Genomic DNA, 21,827 nt, shown 5'->3' on the forward strand with positions numbered 1-21,827 from the left:
CCGCTGCAGGGGAGGGGGCAGGGCGGCTTGGGCAGGGTTGTGGGACTATCACAGGGCGGCGGGGCGACATGGCCGGGGCGGCGGGAGGGGGGCAGGGGCGGTGTGGGCACGGTAGGGGTCGGGGGCACCATGGTCGGTGGCGGTTGGGTCGGGTGCGGGAGGTCAGGTCGGGGTTAGGCAGAGAGAGAATGGAGAGAGAGAGGAGGCGGGGGCAACGGCCGTTACAGACGCAATTCTTTGTCGTCTGCCAGCAGACGACAAAGAATTGTTGCCGTCTGCTGGCTGACGGCAAAGAATTGGCTGATGGCAACTATGATCTTTGACGTTAGCCAGTTCTTTCCGTCTATTTCACATAAGCAGACGACGAAGACCTGACTGATGGCAAATTCTCTGTTTCCAGTAGTGTTGCCCATGTCTTTGATGCTGTCCAAGACCCCATCTGCATCATCCCAAAATCCATCCAAACCCTAATTCCAGAATTTGGAATTTGAAATCTTGCCTTTGTGATTTCAAAGGAGCCCTCATTTCCTTTGCTCTGTTAATCCCCCAGAAATTCCCAGCGATCCTCATACACCTACAAACCCTGGATATGTAAAAATATTTTGAACTCATATGCAATAATTTTCATCTGGGATTAATTCCTTTTCCTGGTTTTCTGAGGAATTGAATCGAGAGGCATAGCTAGACATCTCTAAATTTCAGAAAAAATTGTGGAGATGATATTGATGCCTACTCCAAGATCTGGTAATATTATTGGCCAAATTTAATTAAGAATTTTTTTATTTTCCATTGACAAGGCCATGATTGTCTCTCTGCCACTTTCCAAATGAACTAGCATTTTGGTAGCCAGGAAAATTCCCAAATAATTTGTGGACCTTGTCCTTGAGATATCTTCACCATTTGCATCCAAATCCCATGTTCCATAGTTCTAAATTTGAGCACATGATCCAATACAAGTTTTTGCCTTGTCTAAAGCTTTGTGAAGGAATTACTTGATTCCTTGGTCCAGTTGAGCTGAAATTTTGTAGGGAGGTTCATATTGATATAGTATTACTGAAAACCAAAAATCAACTCAGGCCATATATCCAATCTCCCTCTATAATTTTCTCAAGTTTCTGTTTAGATTCTAGCTTTGTGAAGGAGGTACCTTCATAGAGCGTCCAAATGAGTTGCAATTTTACCAAATCATTCTCAAGCCTAAATCATTGGTCTCCAAGAAATTTCCGCCAATTCCACCAAGCCATTCTTCCGCAGCACCCTCATTTGCATTTCTTGCCAGTTGGGCACTTCGCAAAGGAAGTACGAGATAGACCACTCCATTTGAGCTGATTTTTTGGTACAATGATCACCTTAGTGGATGAACACACTCACCGAAATTTTATGCCAAATGGAGTTGTGCGTTGCTCTGACCTTCAATCAAACACTTTGCTGCTGATTAAGGTTTGTGCACCATGCACACATCATGAGCCATGTACTCCCTCTTCCAAAATAGATGACACAACTTTATACTAACTTTATACTAAAGTTAGTACAAAGTTGAGTCATCTATTTTCGAACGGAGGGAGTATGTTGTTTCTTTGCACCGAGCATTTACTGGGGAGTGCATAACCCGCTAGACATGCTCGGGGGTCCATAATGCGTGGCAACGCCATGGTTACGGGGTGACCACGCGTAGAGCATGCGTGCTGCATGCAATGTGTGTGTGCTGTGCAATGGACCCACGGGAGGCCCCTCCCCGGCGGCCCAGCTCGCCACGACGTGCCACGACCTTGCCCACGTCGCTTAGTCACCTGCCTCCCCCGTCCCCTAGCCACTGTCCACGTGTGCCGATGTCATATGCCTCACCGTAGTGCCACCATGTTGTCGAACCTCAGTGCCACCTCTCCCCCTTCCCGAGTCTTCCCCGCGGCTTTTTAAGCACGTCCTAGAGCTCCCTCGCAACCAGCAACCCCTCCCCGAGCCTCGGAGTTCCCCTTTTTCCTCACCAAGACCGAGTTGTCGCTGCCGACCCCCTCAGCCATTTGACCTGATATTTTGGTACAATGATCACATTAGTGGATGAACACACTCACCCAAATTTTAGGCCAAATGGATCCCGCTCCCCTTCTTCCTCATGTGCGGCTTTCCCAGGAGCTCGCGAAGCCGCTGTCATCCTCCGTTCTGCCGGGGAAGCCTGCTGGTGCTTCCCTGGAAGCTCTCCGGCCTCTGCAGCCTCCCCATGGACCCGACGCTATGGGCTGCCCCGAGCAACCCCACGGCCATCCTCTTGCACGGCATGCAACGACGGTTCTCTGTTCCATGTAACCCCGCAACCCCGTAACTCCGATTGAGGTAATTCCAAAGCCCACGTTCTCAGTTCGTCGATCCTATTCCGATGGTGCCACTTTCATAATGATGCCACATGTTGAAAATGCAATTGTTTCCCTTCTTCTATTATAGGCCCCTCCCGAGAGCACCGATTCCAACGAGTAGTATTCCGCAGATCGTCACATTTGCATCTGGTGCATTCGTCCTCCCCAAGGCAAGCAAACCTTTTATCAGGCGCCCCCGACTTGCATGTTGACTTTGCTTGAACCCTGTGTGTGTAGTGAATGATTATTCATATCATGTTTCTGTCTGCATTTATACAGTCTATGCTATATGTTCGTATTGCTTGCCATGTCATGTCATGACTTGACTTCATGCTATCTTTTGCCATCTTAGCTTTAATACTAGTATTGTCAATATCATCTTGGCACTATGTCTGAATCTAATACCATGTTTGTCAATGCTATTGTAAACCTGTCATACTATTAATATCACTACAAAAAAACCACTTCCGTGATGATACGTGTTTGTCACACTAGGTCATGTTTTCTGTCATGCATGTACATCCATGGCGGTTTTATGACAACATTAAGATAATCATACGTGTTCTGTCGTAGAAGTGTTCCATGACATTACCAAAATTATCATCGCAGAAGTGTCCACTTCCATGACGATAAATCCTGCGTCATAGAAGTGCTTTCGTCAACGGTAACCGACACGTGGCATCCACCATAATGGGTCGCTGTTAAGCTAACGGGTTCCAGTTTGGATCCGATAACACGTTAACAACCCGGACCAATGGCGATTTTCCACGTGTAAAATTCTCATTCGCTGATGATCCACGTGTCAACTCAGCTTCGGGACAGATGTTAACCCTCCATTGGAGAGGACTCGCCAATGGAACGTTGACACGTGGGACGGCCCAATAGAGGCCCATATAGGTTTAAAAGCCGGCCTAGGAATAGGCCCACAAGATTTTTTCAGATCTAATGGGCCGGCCCGTTAATAAACTAACATTTTCTGGACCAAATTATGGCCCACATCAAATCAGCCCGTTAAAGGACTGCAATATTCTCGGCCAATTTACGACTCATATCAGACCCGACCCGTTAATAGCCTGCAATAGTTTGGGCCAAATTAGGATCCATATCTGATGCAGCCCTTTAACTGCTATTGTGCCATCGGGCCCATTGGGGCCTGATTTGCTCTTTGGCCTCTTAATGGCCCGTTTACAGTTCGGCCCAATATTAGTTTTGGCCTATCAGCGGCCCTGTCTACATATGGGCCCCTTTCGGCCCGGTTTCACTTTCGGCCATTTAAAGGCCCGAGTTGCACCTAGGCCTAATTCTGGTCCTACTTTTGGCCTTTTAACGTCCCGTACTCTTCGTGGATACATTCTAGCCCAAACTGCCTATCAGCCCGTTAAAGGCCCTTGATAGTGTTCGGCCTAATTTTGGCCCATTATACAACCGGCTTGCTTCCAGCCCGTCATGTAATTGGGTCAGCCAAGGCCCAAAAACATTTCAACCTATTAATGGCCCGTCATACAAATGGGCCAATAATGGGCCGATGTATATTACAGCCTGCTGTCGACCCATGATTTGTTCGCCACAATTAAGGCTCAATCTAGATCTCAGCCTGTTAAAAGCCTATTTAATTTTCTAATCCAATTAAGGCAAGTGGTTTATTCGGCCATTTAAAGGCCCGAAACTAATAGTGGACCAGATTAAATCTAGACCTAACTAATGGCCCAAGATGATTGTAGGCCCATGGTTCGGCCCGTACTAGCGATTGGCGACCGGCCAGTTTTAGTACCATTTTTTTATATAAACCTAACCTATTGGCTCATTGCGATTCGATCGAAGATTATGACCTTTTCTCAGAGCGACGACATCATAAACATCAAATAAATTACAGCATCGTGACGAAGAATAAACCTAGACTATACAACAAAAAATTAAGGCATATTACATCCCCTGGGCATCAAAGTTCGCCGCCAGTGATAATAAAGGGAAACTAGACAGAAGATTCCATAAATTGGGCAGGTCGCCACCAGTGGAAGTAAACAGGCTGACAAAATAATAGACAGAACCGACAACACTTCAACACAGTTCAAGAAAGGTTAGCCCGGCCAAGGAGCTGCATTGCAAACAGCTTAGCAACCTGATGAGACTGCGCTTGTTTGACGCTTATATCCACCAACTCAAGCCGCATAGCATCACTTGACGTCCTGTACTTATGGTTAATCTTGCATAGAGAGTGGAGTTCCAGTCGGATTTGAGCGGAAGCACGTCTTTCTGCTTGAATTTCAGATTGAAGAGTCGAACAAATTCAGGCGGCGACTTCATCGAGCTTGTATCACTAAGTAAGTTCGACACTACATCAAGACATGACTTTGGGGTTGTATCGCTACCCTCAAGATGTGTTGCCTTCTTCTCTACAATATATGTTAGAGGGGCGAACAATGGGTTCGTCTCACTATCATTGTGGCAGTTCTTCATAGCATCAGTGTTGTCACGCTGAAAGAGAAACAAGTAGGTAAATAATAGGTTTTGCACGTACAAGCATCATCCATGTCAATTCATCTCATTTCTTTGTCAGAAATAAAGAGGCATGGTTTAAAATTGCATTAACATAATAGGCATTGTTCATAGGTAAGACGACAGGAAATGGCATTGTGCGGGAGCGGCCAGCTTCACCATACAACTGGATTACATATCAAGAACACAAGCATACATGTAATGCTAAACAACGTATAAGCATGAATGGTGAGTGTACTATCAATTTATACCATTTAAGATTGGTAAATAAAGATACATGATTTAAATAAATAACATTAATATAATATGGCATTGTTCATAGTTGAGACATAGCAGGATATGACATTGTGCTGGAGTTGGTAATTTCACCACACCACTGGATTACAGATCAAGAACACAAGCATACACGCAGTGCTAAAGAAGATAACTTGCTATGTTCAGTTTAATTTACATGGTACGAATATGGAACTAGGTTGTACAACTAAAGACTGAAATTGAGCAGGACAAACTAATGTTTATGTACTTCTTCGTTATAAACTTTGAACAAGCAATTTGATGCAGATGACAAAAATAAACAGCATTTGCACTCATATCTATCCAAATATACACAACAAAGTTTGAAGACTCGAGGAGGACAAACTTACATTAGTAGTGAAGACTGGCTCTATAAAGCCCTTGTCCATATTGATGGAGGGCAATTCAAGAAGTTTACGGCAGACTCTTCTTCAAGAGCATTGCCTTTATTCTACATTTTGTTAACAGTAAATATATGTGTGAAAATATAGGAAGAAATGGTGATTATTTAACCTAAGATGTAGAGTACATATGTAAATATAGCATACAGGCAATAGGCACTAAAAAGAGCAATGTAGAGCTAAACTTCTTCAGTAGCATTGGTTTTATTCAATATTTTGGCAAGTGTAAATGTAGATCTGATGTGTAGAAAGTGGAGGGCAAGGGAAAATAAGCTGCGAAGTGTACATGAAGAACTAGCTGACAATATAAGTACAGTGATGAAGGACAGCAGATACTTAGAAGAACAATGCAGAGCTAAATTTCTTCATAAGCATTGGGTTTATTCTACATTAATGTAAGCATTACTATAGATCTGATAATTTGGAGCAAGCATTGGATAAGCAAGGAATCAATGATGTCACATAATCCACCAGGTATGAATGTAAGTACAGTCATAGGACAATAGGTACTAACAAGAGCAAAGTAGCGACCAACATAGTTGTGATATCCTAGGTTTTGTGGCGCTGGTTCTATCGCCAATATAAGTGGGGTGCTATCTGATTTCTCTGTTACCACCACCATTTTCAAGGACTTTTCTTGTCTTCAGGTTCTGCAATCACCCTCTTCCTTTTGGATGTCTGAAACACAAGAGCAACATTTCAATGGAAAAACATGGTATGACGACAAATGGAATACATATTGATAAAGGATGGGCATGGCATCTTCACATATATCATGAGTAAACTAAGCATATGGCGGTGCAACGAAGCAAAAGAAATGCAAGACACCTTATGAAAGATTAGGGATGGTGTCGGGGCTTAGGAGCGACACCTATGGGATCACACGGAATCCCTACTACGGTTGGCGGGGCGTGGGGCTGCGCAAAGAGCGGGTCGAAAAGATCAACAGGGGGATTTTTACCCAGGTTCCGGCCGCAAACGATGCGTAAAACCCTAGTCCTGCTTTGTGTGTATTTAGTGTTCTTTAGCTCTTGAAATAGTTGCGGTGCATGCCCAGTCCAAAAAGTCCCAATCCTCCCTCATTACGCCTCGGGCCTCCTTTTATATGTCAAAGGGGTTGCCACAGTGGCACACAGGAGGTGGAAAGTGTGTACAGTGTACAAGTGTATCTCCTGCATCATAGGACACACACATTTAATGTGCCGCCTCTGTGTCCTCTTGCTTTATCGGGGAAGGCAAAGAAGCTCGTCTCGTCTATCACTGCCTCGCCTTGCTTCGACGCGTGTCCAAGGTGACGAGGCATGTAGCGCCACGCTGGCTGGCTGGCTGCTGAGCTGGTGCGGTGGCAGGGTTTTCATGAAGATCCACATGCCACCACGCAGGTGCTTGGCTAGTTGGCCCAGAAGCTGCATGCTGCCTACGCAGGCGCTCGCCTAGTTGGTGGGCTGGCTGCCACGTCGGAACGGGTGCGGGGCAACGAAACTCTGGCAAGTGCGGGCCTGGCCTCGGCCCCGCAGATGTCCCCGGCAAGGGCCTTGCCGGGGTCTCGTGGGCGTCCCTGGCAAGGATCTTGCCGGGGGTCTTCGTCTTCTGGTTCTCATCTAGTTTTGCAGGCCTTTGGTCCATACAAAGCTCTGCATGCCTCTACGCAAGGCACCCCTGAGTCTTGTCCTTGATGCTGTCGATGGTGCAAGAGCTCTCAGGCTCAAGGGTGGTGGCCTTGCTGGTGTTGGGCAGGTTGCCCCGGCAAGACTCTTGCCGGGGCTACGTAGGCCGCCCTGGCAAGGCTCTTGCCGGGGGAAGCCCATCTTGTCCCTTTGCTCTTTATGCTTATGGCTTGAGTGCTGCCTCGGCAGCCTTGTATCTTTGCTTCCTCTGCTTTGTCAAGCGTGGCCACAGGTGTGGCTACGACTGCCCATGCACAAGTAAAGGGGTACAAAAAGGCCCCTACTTTTGTACACCGACAGGAGCCGCCGGGCCTGGGCCACACATAAGCGCAGAGCGTTGTTGGGCCATGCCCAGAACGTTGCGCGGGCACGCGTGGCAGAGTGTTAGCCGCAGTAATCCCTTCGCGAGTTGCGCTTCCCCACGACCCACATTGAGTACGCGACGTGGGGGTCGTGCGTGGAGCAGTTGCAGCATGCTTGTGTCATGTTGCGGTGAATAGTAAAGAGGTGGCCCACGTTTTCCCCATAAAAGAGAAAACCGCAGGGGCGCTGCTCATTTTACCCTCTATGCCTTTTCCAATCTTGGAAACCGCCGTTCCCCTCTTCTTCCTCAAGCACAAATCGAAGCTTTCGCCTCTGCTCACCGCTGCCGCGCCCCCATTGCCCTTGATCCCTCACTCCCTCTTAGCTGCCATGGCGCCCAAGACGAGCAAGGGCAAGGGAGCGGCCAAGGACGACGGAGGGAAGGAGGCGCCGGAGAGCGAGTTGGTGGAGCTTCGGACGCAGCGCGCCCTCTTTACCTCGACGGTCGATGCACTCACCCTCAGGGACATGTTCAGGCCCGTGTGGGGAAGGGAGACGTCGGGGCACCCTGCCACGCGCATCATCCACGTCCCTTTCACCGAGGCCCGTCCAAATCGGTATCCCTTCTTTGATGATTATTTCTCCTACGGGCTCTGCCCCCTTTCTCAGATTTCTTCAACGACATCATGCACACCTATGGCTTCCACCTTCTGGATTTCACGCCGAACGCTGTGGCGTGCATGGCCTTCTTCGCCCATCTCTATGAGGGCTTAACCGGAGTGCACCCCAGCACGACACTCTTCCGGCATTACTTCACCCCTCGCATCCAGCCAGGGGGCGCCATCTTTGGCTGCATCACCTGGATCCCGAGGAACCAGAGCATGGGCACATACCCGGAGGATGCCCAGAAGGAGAGATGGGATGAGTGGCGGGGCCGGTGGTGCTGGATCAAGGAGGCAGATTCGCAGGAGTTCTGCAGGGTCCGTCGGAAGCCGCCGGTTCGCGGCAAGGACTGGAGCGATGTCGACGCCAACGACAAGAAGCTCACGGTTGCCACCACCAGGATCTATCACCTCACCTCGGCTGGGCTCACTCTCGAGATGGCGTCCGCCGCTGGATTGCCCCATTGCACAACAAGGGGAGGCCGGCCTGGGACTTCAGGAACATGGCCGATGTCATGAGGCTCCGCCCCAGCCTGAACCACAACTTCACGGTGCTGCAGCACGCCCACCTCTGCCAGAGGCTTTTTGAACTCAAGGTCGACGAGGCTGCCGAGGTCGAGAGGACCGGCAAGCCCGAGAAGGCCGGCAAGGTCGTCAAGGCCGGCGGGTCTCTGTTTGGGTTGCCAGCGGGAGTGGTCCCGTTGAGCAACAACTCTTGCTAGACCGCCATCATCGCCATGATGCCGGACTTCAAATCGCACGTCCTCGATCCAACCTGGGCCGACCCGGAAGCGGAGCGAGTGCAGGCATTCTTTGACAACCAGTCGGAGAGGTATATTCGTGACGAGCCACTGCTCGTCCGCGACAGCACCAAGGAAGAGCTGTCGTACATTGCCGCTAGGGCGGAGAAGGCGGCACTTGCTAAGGAGGCCAGCAGCGTCGGCATCATGGAGGACGAGGCCGACATGGCCGCAGAAGAGAAAGAGGTCACCGAGTGGGCGGGGTCTGTCGGATTTGGGGTTCTGGCGAAACCCTTAAGGTTCGAACACTGGGGTGCGCATGAAGATTTCCCCCTACCTAATCACGCCCTCAGCCTCGCCGCAATCTCAAAGCCTAGCTCGTCGAACTCGCAACACAAGAGACTTGAGATTTATACTGGTTCAGGCCACCGTTGTGGTGTAATACCCTACTCCAGCTTGGTGTGGTGGATTGCCTCTCGGGCTAAGGATGAACAGTACAAGGGGAAGAACAGCCTCCTGAGGTGAGGTGTTCTTGTGCTTGGCGAGTGTGAGGATGATCTCCCTTTCCTCCTACTGTGGTGGCTAGCCCTATTTATAGAGGCCCTGGTCCTCTCCCCAAATATTGAGCGGGAAGGGAGCCAACAACGACAAATTTTGAAGGAGGACAGCTAGTACAAGCTATCCTGAATTAAGGTGGTCTTCGCCTGCCAAAGGCTCTGGTGGTGACGCCGTCTTGGGCTCCATGGTGACCTCCGTCCTGCCGTCCTACTGGCCTTGGTCTCGTTGCACCGATATGGAAACATTTGCCTGATGCCTCAGTACTCCTCGCCTGCGCTTGCCTCCTTAGCACCAAAAGGAAACGAGCACAATGTGCGCGCTGGCGCCCGCCTGGTCTTGGTTGTCATGGCTTGCGTCATTGGAACCTCGCGAGGTTCGCCTTGCCTTGATCTCTCCTCGCCTCGCGAGCAAGCTTGGTGAGGCCGCTCCCGAGGAGCTCTTGTGTCGTCCGCCTCGCGAGGCTTGGCCCCTCGCGAGGGTATTGAGTGTTTGTTGGTGAAGACGGGCCATACTGGGCCGCGAGTGCAGCCACGCCGCGGAACGCAGGCAGGCAAGTCTAGGGACCCCCGTTCCCAGAACGCCGACAGTAGCCCCCGCGCCCGAGGCGCGCTCGGGCTTGGTTTCGAGGCGAAGCCAAAGGGCAAGCGCGGAGCGCCGCGGGCCCCAACACCCTACGGCCTTGGTTGACGCGTGGCGATTGATTGGACGTGGGCGTCTCCGCTTCCCCATGCTGCCTCGGCAACTGGCCGTTTGTCAAAAGGCTGGCGCGGGCAACGCTTGCCTTCATTGCTTTCTTCCGCCTTGCTCCAGATCCACTTTCTAGCCCCTCGCCTGCAAAATCTCCAGATCTTCTCCCATCCCATTCCGAATTAGTGACCAATGGCGCCCCGGAAGGTCAAGGTTTCTTCGTCGCCTGCCTCGTATGAGCCGACTCTGGATGCGCCCAATGTCTCAGAGAAGAACCTCGCCGTCACGCGCCTACTGACGGCGGGAGAGAGCAACGAGAGGGGGAAGACCGAGCTCCGGGCTGGCTCTGCCGTGCCGGAGCCTGCGGGAAGCACCTTCTTCCCCTTCTTCATGAGCAGCGTCGTCGCGGGGATGGTTCCCCCCTTCTCCGACTTCTTATATGAGGTCCTTGGCCATTACGGGCTGCAGGCGCTGCATCTTCATCCCAACTCTGTTCTCCTTCTGTCCATCTTCGCCTTCTACTGCGAGGCGTAGGTCTGCGTGATGCCGTCCGGGGCTCTGCTGTGCCACTTCTTCTTCCTTCGCATCAACGATGGTCGTACCTCCCGGTGTGCCAACTTCATCGCAGCCGGCAAGGCCAACTCGTTCTAGAAGGCTGGGAAGAAGGCCCACGGCTTCAGGGGCAAGTGGGTCATGATGGACGCCAAATGCGTCCACCCACGCTTGGTGCTGCCAACGGAGATGCCCCAGTCTGACCCGGGGTGGTCTCGCACGAAGCTCACTGTTGACCAGGCGACGTCGGTGCTGGAGAAGATGAACGCCGACCTGAAGCCGGGCAACGCGAAGGTGGCGAAGGTGACAGGGGCCATGCTCCTGAGGGGATTCCTGATGCTACGCGTGGCCCCGCTTCAGGCGCGTACGCGCCCCTTATGGAGGCTTGGGGGCGAAGAAGACAAGCTTCGCCTGAGCCCGGATGCCTTGCCTGACGAAGAGCTGGCTGCGGTTCTCCGCCTCCTGGTCGGGGACGACCAGGAATACCCGCCGAGTGCCTTCATTCCCCTGTTTCGCCACAAGGACGGGGCGCAGGTCGTGGCTGCCAGGCCAACCTTTGGTGGGCGCGGACTGGTGCCGCCAGCGCTCCTACGGTCCAGGCTGCGATGGTGCCGGTGGAGGTGTCTTCTGACGACTCACGCAAGGAGGAGGAAGAGGGGGAAGATGAGGAGCGCGACTCGGAGGTGACCCCCGAGGGGATGGGGAAGACCTCCCCCTTGTGCAAGGCTGACCTCCTCCACACCATGCTTGACGACGACGACAGGACCGACGTCCCCCAGGAGAAGGAGGAGCCCCTCGTGATCCCGATGAGGGGCAGGTCGGCGTTGATCCCCCGAGATGCTGCTTCTGTTCCCGTGCCGCCTGGTGCCGCTTCCGGCCCATCTGCTGCTCCTTCTTCTGCTCCTAGAGCCCGTGCGCTCGCGCCCCAGGTTGGGAGGCTCTCGGGCTTCAAGCCTGGCAAGCGGAGGGTGGACTACACCGCGGTGGACCAGTAAGTGAATCCTGCCTTGTTTCGCTCTTGCTTCTGCTGTTGGACCTTGACGCTTCTTTGTTGTGCGATCAGGCCGACGCCTGCGGCGAAGAAGAGGAAGGAGGAGGCAGTGGTGCTGCTTGGGACCAACCTGCCTGCCCCGGCTGCATCTCCCTCCATGGAGAAGGGCAGCATTGGCGCTCATGTCTCTCCGGCCCGGTCGTCCTTGCGAGGCCTGGGGGAGGATCCTCGGGAGGAGTCAGCCCCCGTGGCCCCGCTGGCTCCGGAGGCACCGGTGTCCAGCTCGGCTGCTGAGGTCTCCAAGGCTCAGGAGCCCCCAGTCTCCCAGGCCATGGTGAGCATACCTTCTCCTCCTTCTCCCGCCGCACTGCTGATTCCAGGTCCTTCCGCCTCCCCTGACGTCTTGGAGCGCGCTCTTCCTGAGATAGCCCGACTGCGAGAAGATCTTCAGGGCGCCGACCCCCGCCTGGTGGCTAGGTGCTTGGAGCTAGTCTCTGGCTGGCTCCATTCTGACATGTCCGTTCGGGCGGCGCTGAGCCAGGCTACAGCGACCTACGAAAAGGAGAAGCAGGCCACCGCCCAAGCAGCGGCTGCTTGCGAGGCGGCGCTGAAGGACGTTGAGGCCGCCCAGGATCGTTCCCGGGCACTGGAGGCCGAGCTAAAGACCCTGCGCGATGGGCGTGCGGAAGAAGCTCGTGGCCGCAAGGCGGAGTAGGAGAAGATGAAGGCCCGAGAGGACGCCATCAAGGGTCGTGACGCCGAGCTGGAGCAGTCGGCGAAGGCGCAGGGCGCTGAGTGCGGCCGGCTGGAGGAGCTAGAGCGAAATGTGAAGGCGGAGAAGGCCGAACTTGACGCCAAGGTGAAGGTTCTGGCCGAGGACCACGCGGCCTTCGCGCTCCTCAAGGAGAGGTCTCGCGTGGCACTGAAGACACTCTATGAGAAGGACTTGGAGAAGCCGCTGACCACCGACGAGGATGGCCCCGCCCAGTTGCTTCCCTACTTGGTCGAGGCGCTTGAGGAAGTCGTGAGCGGCCTCGGCCCCATGGCGGAGGAAGAGGCTCGCGTCCTTTCTTCAGCTGCGCTGACGCGCGTCTTCAGCCACCTCCATCTTTGCGATCCTACCGCCCGCCTTGACGAGATGTGATAGAGGCAAAGGTGTCTCGATGTTTCGATGAGATAGCAATCGTTTTTTGTGGGAGTCGACTTTGACGATCCGACTACGAACGTGCGAAGACGTCCCGCCTTAGCAATCGCTAAACCAGCTTCCGAGGGTGATAGAGGAAAAGGTGTCCCATCTTTCGATGAGATGGTGGCTATCGTTTTGGAGGAAGTCGACTTTGACGATCCGACTACGAACGTGAGAGGACGTCGCGCCTTAGCAATCACTAAACCAACTCCGAGAGGTTATTGACCACACCGGAGCACGATCAACCTGACCACAAAGGTCTGTTTCCTGCAGGCAAATGAAGAACAAGCAAGAAACTAAGATTGCAATCTGGATATTGCAAATATAAGAGGAAAGTTTTATTGATCAAGGTGGGGTTCTGAGATGCCTTTGTCTTGTCGTTGAACACAAACGAAGTACGCGAAGTTGCGGCTATGGCGAACTTTTAATCTAAACAAAACCCAAAGTCTAAATGGTGCCCTAAGGGCTGTATATATGGAGGAAGAGGAGGGGGGAATTTCGTGGCCCTTGGGGAAGGGGTCCGAAACCAACCCTATCTCTTGTTTCCCCACACATACGGACTCTAAAAACAGCCTATACTTATGTATTTCGAAATTACATGGGCCTGGCCCAATAATAAGGTGACGCAGCACCTAGAATATCCTCTGGACGAAATTTATGAAGTGGCATCTTGTATATTTTGTCCAAGGCTTCATTCACTCCTTATGGTGGCTTCAAAGTCCTGAAATCATCACTTGTAACTCCGTTCTTGTTCCCCTTGCGCATGCCATCAACTCCATGCTTGTTATTGCTCCAATGTTCATCCTTCTCCAAGCTAGGCCCTTCATTTGTAAGCAAAACAAAAGTATCCAATTTAGGCAGCATCATATTCTCATGAACATTTGAATCATTACCAAGAAACGAAAGTAGCTGGTAATTTAATTGGCGTGCGCGAGCTCTAGTAATTGGTCCATTATATGTAACAGTAGGGGCAGTGGGTGTAACAATGGTATTGATGTCCTCATCAAGATGCTGGAGCCTGTTGCCGACGAACACTTCGCAGCCGCTGCCGCAGCCGTGAAGGGTCAGGTGGAGGCCCTGCTGAAGAGGTTCCGCGCCTTTGCTCCCGCTCCTTCGACTGGCGGTGCTACTAATCCCATAGCCCTGGCCAGTTGTACAGGTGAAGGCAACGCCACCAAGGAAGGAGCGCCTCTTGCGGGCGCCGGCGGTGTCTAGGGATGACTTGCTTGCGGCTGCTTTCCTGTTTAAACTCCTGCAACATGTACCGTGCCTCGTGGAGGCGTTTAAACTTGCGTTTGACACTCGGAGAACAATATGTCTTGTAATATTTGCTTTGAGATTTTGCAATTTCCTTCCCATTTGCTTTTTGTTCTACGTCGGCAGAGCGCGACCCCGCGCATACCTCAGCCGCCGTTGGGTCGTCCGGATCACCAGGACGAGTCCAAGGAGTGAGGGGCTACGTGGCCAGTTAGGCTCCTGAGTCGCGATGCTCAGGAGTCCCCCATGACGTGCAAACAACTTATGGAATGGAGATGCAAGGGTAGGTCTAGTGTTCTACGTCGACAGGGCCCGACCCCGTGCATACCTCAAACGCCGTTGGGTCGACCGGATCACCAGGACGAGACCAAGGAGTGAGGGGCTACGTGGCCAGTTAGGCTCCTGACTCGCGATGCTCAGGAGTCCCCCTTGACGCTCAAACGACCTTCATACCTTTGTCCTCGTCGAGGCTCGGCTCGGGAGGGGCGCGTGGCGACCAGGTCCGGGGGACCTGGCTGGGTTGCGTACGCTTGGGCATGACCCAAGCGCAGCCCCTGTGCCCAACCCCCTCGCGTGACTCTCCCGAGGGGAGGTGTTGCGATGAGGCCAGACACTGAGCTCAAGGGCTCCCTAGGGTTGATACGGCCGCAAGGCCGCCCTCAATTATTTATCACCAGCGCGGAGCATAGCGCTTCCGCACTTGCACGGGCATAGCCGCTCCTTGGTAGTGTCGATGGCCAGCGCGGAGCATGGCGCTTCCACTCATACGTGGGAGGGGACTCCCTGCTGCGGAGATCCCCCAGGGCGTGTACAGCCCCGCCCTGACACGTGGCTTGCACGGCAGGACTAGACGAGGTGTGTCTGGGCACTCGTGAGCCAGCGCGGGACTCACGAGGCCCTACCTCAAGGCGGGTTGCGCCTGGTCTTGATTCTTGATGGCTGTGGTGGTCCTGCGAGATGGTTAGACAACCTGCGCCGAACGATTCTCCTAAGGTTATCGCGTGAGAAGGCCAAGCACCAACGACCCCATGAGGTGACGTGAACGGGGCCGTCCCGCCAGACATGGCTCAGCCGTTGGATTTATCGACGCTGCAGGGACGGATCCGAGCACAGACGCCATGCCTAGCCTTCTTATGCGAAGGGCCCTGAAGAAAGACGGTCGGCGCACGACTCCCATGGTGGGCGGCAATCAATGAGGTGACAATCACAGATAAGTTAAGCATGAGAAGCAAACTGGCTCAAGTAAATGCAAGAACGATACACGCCACTGGGTCAGACCCGAGCGGCCTCAGGATGATGCAGCCCGAGGGGCGCTCCCAACAGAGTAAGCTAAAGATGTAAAGGGATACATGCCACAGGGACGGACCCACGTGGCCTGTGAATGATGCAACCTGAGGGGCGCTCCCAGCTAAATAAACTTGGAAAATGTCACCTGGTTCTATTGTTGAAGGAATGTTGGGGCAGCTAAAGACGCATGACGAAGGGGTTGCTCCTCATGAGCCACCGGGACCCTGAGCCTCGGGAGGCTCTGGGGTCCGGGCAGTTCCTTGAAGACCGTCTCCATCTCCGCCAGGACTGCGTGGTGCCTGGCCTCCTGAGCGGCCAGGATGCTCCGCAGGTTGTGATGGAAGGCAGACGCCACGCTTGGCAGGCTAAAAGTCATGCAAACGTAGTTGTGAGGCGGGCCCTCGCAGCGTCCCACCCGTGAAGGCCAAAAAAGCTCCTGAGATGCGGCCCTGTTGAGCCCAGGGATGTCGATGCAGACGCGCAGCCCGCCATCCTCGCCTGGATGGGGAGCCGGGCCAGGTGAGCGGCGGTCGCCGCGCATGGCTCTTGCATCCTGCAATTCCTGAGTGGTCTTGGCAATGAACTCCTGAGCGTCGGGCGCTCCTCGCGCGGTGTCCTCCCGAGGGAAACGTGCCGTGAAGCACGCCTCCACATGGTGCCCGAGCGCCTCCCTCGTGACGTTGGCAAGGTCCGAGGCCCTCCAGAAGAGAGCCCACGAGCCCTGCCCGAGGAGGGTGCTGGGCGCGCCTTCCTATGCGAGGGAGGGAGGCACCCCAGGCATGGGCGCCGATCCTGACGAGGCGCCACTTGCGGCGCCGCTCTCCTGAGGCCCGGTGCGGAGTAGCTGCTTCTTCTTCTTGGGGACGACCTCAGGAGGGTACTGTGCTGCATTGCTGTCGGGGTCTTCGATTGACGTTGCTTCGAAGGCACGCTCGAGGGAGCACACCGCATCTCTTTCTTCGCAGGGGACTGTGATGATCCCACCGCTTCCTGGCATCTTGAGGTCGTTGTAGCCGTGGTGTGTCACTAGCATGAACTTGGCCAGGGCTGCATATCCGAGGATGGCGTTGTATGGCAGACGGATGTGGGCGACGTCGCAGTCAATGAGCTCGGTGCGGTAGTTGTCGCGCTGTCCGAAGGTGACTGGGAGGCGGATCTGCCCTATCGGCGTGGTGGAACCATCGGTTACTCCTGAGAAGGGCTTGGTAGGCTGAAGCTGATCGTAGGGCACTTGAAGGCTATCGAACATCTCGACGAATAGGACGTTAAGCCCTGCGCCGCCGTCTATGAGGGTCTTGGTGACTTGTACGTTGCTGATGATGGGTGAGCAAAGCATCGGGAGGGCGCCAGCGGTGGCCGCACACTTGAGCTGATCTGCCGAACTGATGGTGATGGCGCACTTGGACCACCTAAGCGGGCGTTTGGCCTCAAGCCTGGGGAGGACTGCGTTCACCTCGCGAGCAAACTGCTTGAAGATTTGCTAAGAGGCTGGGGCTTCAGCTCCGCCCAAGATGCAGGCGATAGCTCGTGGCTCCTCAAAGCCCCCAGCCCCCTCGTCTTGATGGTGGTCGTCGTTCCTTCTTGGTGGTGGCGGCAGCGGAGGAAGACCAGCGTTGCCCTGGGGCGGTCCTCGCGAGGTTGATCCCTCCAGGCGCCCTCTCAAGGCTGGTCCTGCAAACGGTCCTCACGAGGCTGGTCACGCCACTCCTGGCGAGGGCCACGGTCATCCCAGCGTCCTCCGCCACGGCCTCCTCCTCGGCCGTTGCCCCGGTCGTTGCGCTCGGGGCGTCGACCGCAGCGTCCATCTCCAATGGCCCTGAGCTCTTGACAGTCGTTGGTGTTGTGTCTATGAATGTTGTGGAAGGCCCAGAATGGCCGGCGGCTCTTGGATGACTTGGGCTGGTCCCGACCGTGCTTCGTGTTTGGCTCTGCCGCGAGTACGGCCACTCCCTTGCGCTTCACGTCCTTCGCCTTGGCTTTCTTCTCCTCCAGGTCGGCAGCTGGGAGCTCGAGGAGGGAAAGGCGCCCTTCTTCAGCCATTGCGCACTTGGTCTCCACGTTGAACAACTCCAAGGACGTGCACAGCTCCTCGTGTATGGCGAGCTCCTCCTTCATCTTGACGTCGCGGACGCCATCAGAAAAGGCGGAGATGATGGCCTCGTCTGTCACCTTGGGGATCTTGAGGCGAACGTTGTTGAAGTGCTGGATCTACTTCTGGAGGGTCTCCCCTCGCTGCTGCTTGACACGGCGCAGGTCACCCACGGCCGGAGGGAGGTCGCGAGTGCCCTGGAAGTTGGCGACGAAGCATCGCACATCTCGTTCCAGGAGGAGATGGAGCCTGGGGACAGGTTCAGGAGTCAGGAACGTGCGCCATCCTTGAGATCCATGGGGAACCAGTTCGCCATGACTTTTTCGTCGCCGTTGGCCGCTTCGATGCTTAGTTCGTAGAGCTGCAGGAACTCCGCGGGGTCGGGGGTGCCGTCGTAGCGAGGAGGCAGGTCTGGCTTGAACTTGCCCGGCCATGCGACGCTACGTAGCTCTGGAGTGAAGGCGCGGTAGCCCGCGGTGGCCACCGGGACCCTTTGCTGATGTGGAGCCCGCGCTTGATGTCCGCGCACCGCTAGGCGGCGCGCGGTATTGTCGTGGTGGTGCGGGGAGCACGGGAACGTTTTCTCACGGACGTGAAACTTCTTGGCAGCTTCCTTCTTCGCGCATGGGCGCCCGACGTGGTGGGTTGTGCCGGGGGGCCGCACGCCTTGGTGGCTGGACGACGTCTTGGTGCGGAGGTGGTGGTGGTGGCGCTCCATGAGCCACGTCGCCCGCAGCTGGCGGAGGGCGAGGCATCGAGAGGGATGACGCAGGGAGCCCCCTGCGGCGCTGACGAGCTCTGCGATGCGGTCCAGCCAGTCCTCATAGAGGTCATCGACGAGGTGGTAGCGCAGGAGTTCGCATGCCATGAGCAACGTGGCCTGTGGTCCATGGGAGCGCGACGAGCGTGAGATGACGAGCCGGCCGGGGTCAGCGACGGAGTGGCGGTGCGGCCGTCCCGCTGCACCGAGGGGTGCGGCGAGGACGCTTGTTGTTCGTTCCCCGCCGGGCCGGTGATGGCGTTGGCGGCAGGTGACGGAGAACGACGAGGAGGCCCGGTGACGGGAGCCGTCTGAACAACGCGGGCGGCGAGGGCGGCCCGGCGCTCGGCACGAGCCCGGCGAGCGTCCGCCATGGATGCGACGAAGCGACAGGACGCGGATCGACAGAAGGAAAGCTTCGGCGCACCCCTACCTGGTGCGCCAAATGTCGGATTTCGGGTTCCGGCAAAACACTTGAGGTCCGAACACTGGGGTGCGCACGAATATTTCCCCCTACCTAATCACGCCCTCAGCCTCGCCACAATCTCAAAGCCTAACTCGACGAACTCGCACCACAAGAGACACGAGATTTATACTGGTTTGGGGCACCGTTGTGGTGTAATACCCTACTCCAGTGTGGTGTGGTGGATTGCCTCTCAGGCTGAGGATGAACAGTACAAGGGGAAGAACAGCCTCCTGAGGTGAGGTGTTTTTGTGGTTGGCGAGTGTGAGGATGATCTCCCTTTCCTCCTACTGTGGTGGCTAGCCCTATTTATAGAGGCCCTGGTCGTCTCCCCAAATATTGAGCGGGAAGAGAGCCAACAACGGCCAATTTTGAAGGGGGACAGCTAGTACAAGCTATCCTGACTAAAGGTGGTCTTTGCCTGCCAAAGGCTCTGGTGGTGACGCCGTCTTGGGCTCCACGGTGACCTCCATCCTGCCGTCCTACTGACCTTGGTCTCGTTGCACCGATATGGAAACCTTTGCCTGATGCCTCGGTACTCCTCGCCTGCGCTTGCCTCCTTAGCACCAAAGGGGAAACGAGGACACTGTGCGCGCTGGCGCCCGCCTGGTCTTGGTCATCATGGCTTGCTTCATTGGAACCTCGCGAGGTTCGCCTTGCCTTGATCTCTCCGCCCCTCGCGAGCCAGCTTGGTGAGGCCGCTCCCAAGGAGGTCTTGTGTCGTCCGCCTCACGAGGCTTGGCCCCTCGTGACGGTCTTGAGTGTTTGTTGGTGAATGCGGGCCGTACTGGGCCGCGAGTGGAGCCACGCCGCGGGCCGCAGGTAGGCAAGTCTGGGGACCTTCGTTCCCAGAACGCCGACAGGGTCTGCCGGGGAAGCCAGCGGGACAGGCGCCGGGGTCCCCTCATTGAGGAAGCGGTCGAGGAGCCGGCAAAAGGGGAGACCGAGGTGGACGACTCCTCGGCCCCGGGGAGGAATCGCGTCCTGCGATGGGCTAGCTCCGGCAAGCCAGTCCGGCCCGGTAGGACCACGCAGTGACAGCGGGCCCAGGCGCAGCCCGCACGCGAGACGAGGGCTGCGGCAGCGAAGAAAGCCGCGGCCGCCGCTTCTTCTAAATCCAAACTGCGCAGGACCCCATCCCCTTCTCCTCCTCCTTCGGACGACTCCCCGGAGGCCGAATTCGATCTCGGGTCCTTCAGCCCAAAGAGGAAGAGGAGGCTAGCAGAGGAGGATGAGTAAGCACTTTGGCTCTCATCATTTCTGACTCTCTTCTTGTGCCATCTTTTCTTAACTTGATTTCATCTTCACAGGAACACGGAGACGCTGGCCCAGAGGGCAGCAAAGAGGGCCAAGGCTTCGACGAGCGACGAGCCCCCGGCGAGTGCTCCGTGCACGCCGGCGTTGGTGGTGATCAGCCCGGACAACAGCCCCCAGCGTAGCCCCCGCTCCAGCCCCCAGCATGAGTCCATTACTTACTCCCCATTGATGGGCATTGCGGTGTGAATACTTGATGCTGACCTTGGTTTTGACCTTGCCGGTTTTGTAGGAGGAGAGCGGCAACAGGCGGAGCCACTGAGGGCCGCCCCCGACACACCGCCCCCATCGACCACGCCACCCAGAGGGGCGTCCCCGGCAAGGGCATCTACCGCCGAGCCCACGTGCACGGGGGAAGAGGAAGCGAGCTTGGGTGCCGGCGGCTCCGTCCAGGCAACGAACGTTGGCGGGGAGGGAACCACTTCTTCTCAGCTCAGCACGGGTAAGTGGCCTGCCTCCCGTCCCTGTTTTGTTTGTCCCGAACCTTGATCTTGGCCTCGTTTCATTCTCCTTTCTGGTTTCCAGGGCCTTCCTCGATGGATCAGGAGGACATCGATACCGTCTTCGAGGAGGTCGCCAAGGATGCCGAAGCCGAGGCCGCCAAGATCGCGGCTGGGGAAGCCGCCAAGGCTGCCGCCGAGGAGGCCGCCAAGGGGCCTGCCGGGGAGGCCGACAAGGCCGCTGCCGAGGAGGTCGCTAAGCCTGCTGCCGGGGAGGCCGCTAAGGCTGCTACCGGGGAGACCTCCAAGAAGCTTGCCGAGGAGGAGGTGGCTAACGACCAACCTTCCTCCCCTACGGCCCCCGCGCGGGGCAAGTACCTGAAGGTGGGCGATGACTTGTTTATCCGCCTCCCAAGGACGGCAAGCACCAGGGCGCCGGCCAAAGGGGAGGTGTTTGACGACGAGGCGCTCGCCACCGCCGGGCTCCAGGTTGTTGATGAACCGAGTGCCAGCGGCGGCGGTTCCCAGGAGGAGCAGCTCCTCCGGGCCATGAGCGCCAACTTCCAAAAGCTCCAGGCACTCCACCGTGCCCGCCAAGACAAGGTGAACTCCAGGATGGCGGCGGTGGACGAGGCGGAGGTGGATTTTGAGGAGTGCGTCGCTCAGACGCAAGTCTGGTTCGGCAAGGCTCGGGAAGAACTGAGGACTGCCTAGGGTGAGCTGGAGGAGCGCAATCGAAAGCTCATCCTGAAGCAGGACGAATCAAGAAGGCCCAAGAGGCAGCGAAGGAACAGGCTGCCAAGGATGAAGCCACCCGGCTGCAGCAACAAGCCCTGCTGGACACCTAGGAGGAAGACCTCGTTGCCCGCGAGCAGGTGCTCGATGCCACGCTCCGCGGCAAAGACGAGGAAATCAGGAAGATCATCGCGTAGCGGGCCTAGGAGCTGGAGCAGAGGCACAAGGAGGCACTCGATGCTCTGGCTCTGGACCATGCCGGCAAGGTGGAGAAGCTGGAGCTGGAGCAGGAGGAGCTGAAGAAGAAGGTCTCAGAGCTGACGGAGGAGAGGGACATGGCCAACCGCACTCTAGCGGATTTGCAGGTCACCGTCTCCAACCAGATCAAGCTGCTCTCCGAGGCCAACAGCTCCATTGATGATCTGAAGCTGCAACTGGGCGCCCTGGAGGGGATGCTTTCAGAGGTCACGGCCCGGGAGGAGATCCTGAACAAGGCCCTCGAGACCGAGAAGCAGCTGCAGAGTGATGACGCCACCGCTCATAAGGAATATGTGGGCAGCGTAAATCTCTGGATCAGCCGCCTCGTCGACATTT

The sequence above is a fragment of the Aegilops tauschii genome, chromosome 1 (genome assembly GCF_002575655.3).
Source record: "Aegilops tauschii subsp. strangulata cultivar AL8/78 chromosome 1, Aet v6.0, whole genome shotgun sequence".
In the NCBI taxonomy this organism is placed as follows: Eukaryota; Viridiplantae; Streptophyta; class Magnoliopsida; order Poales; family Poaceae; genus Aegilops; species Aegilops tauschii.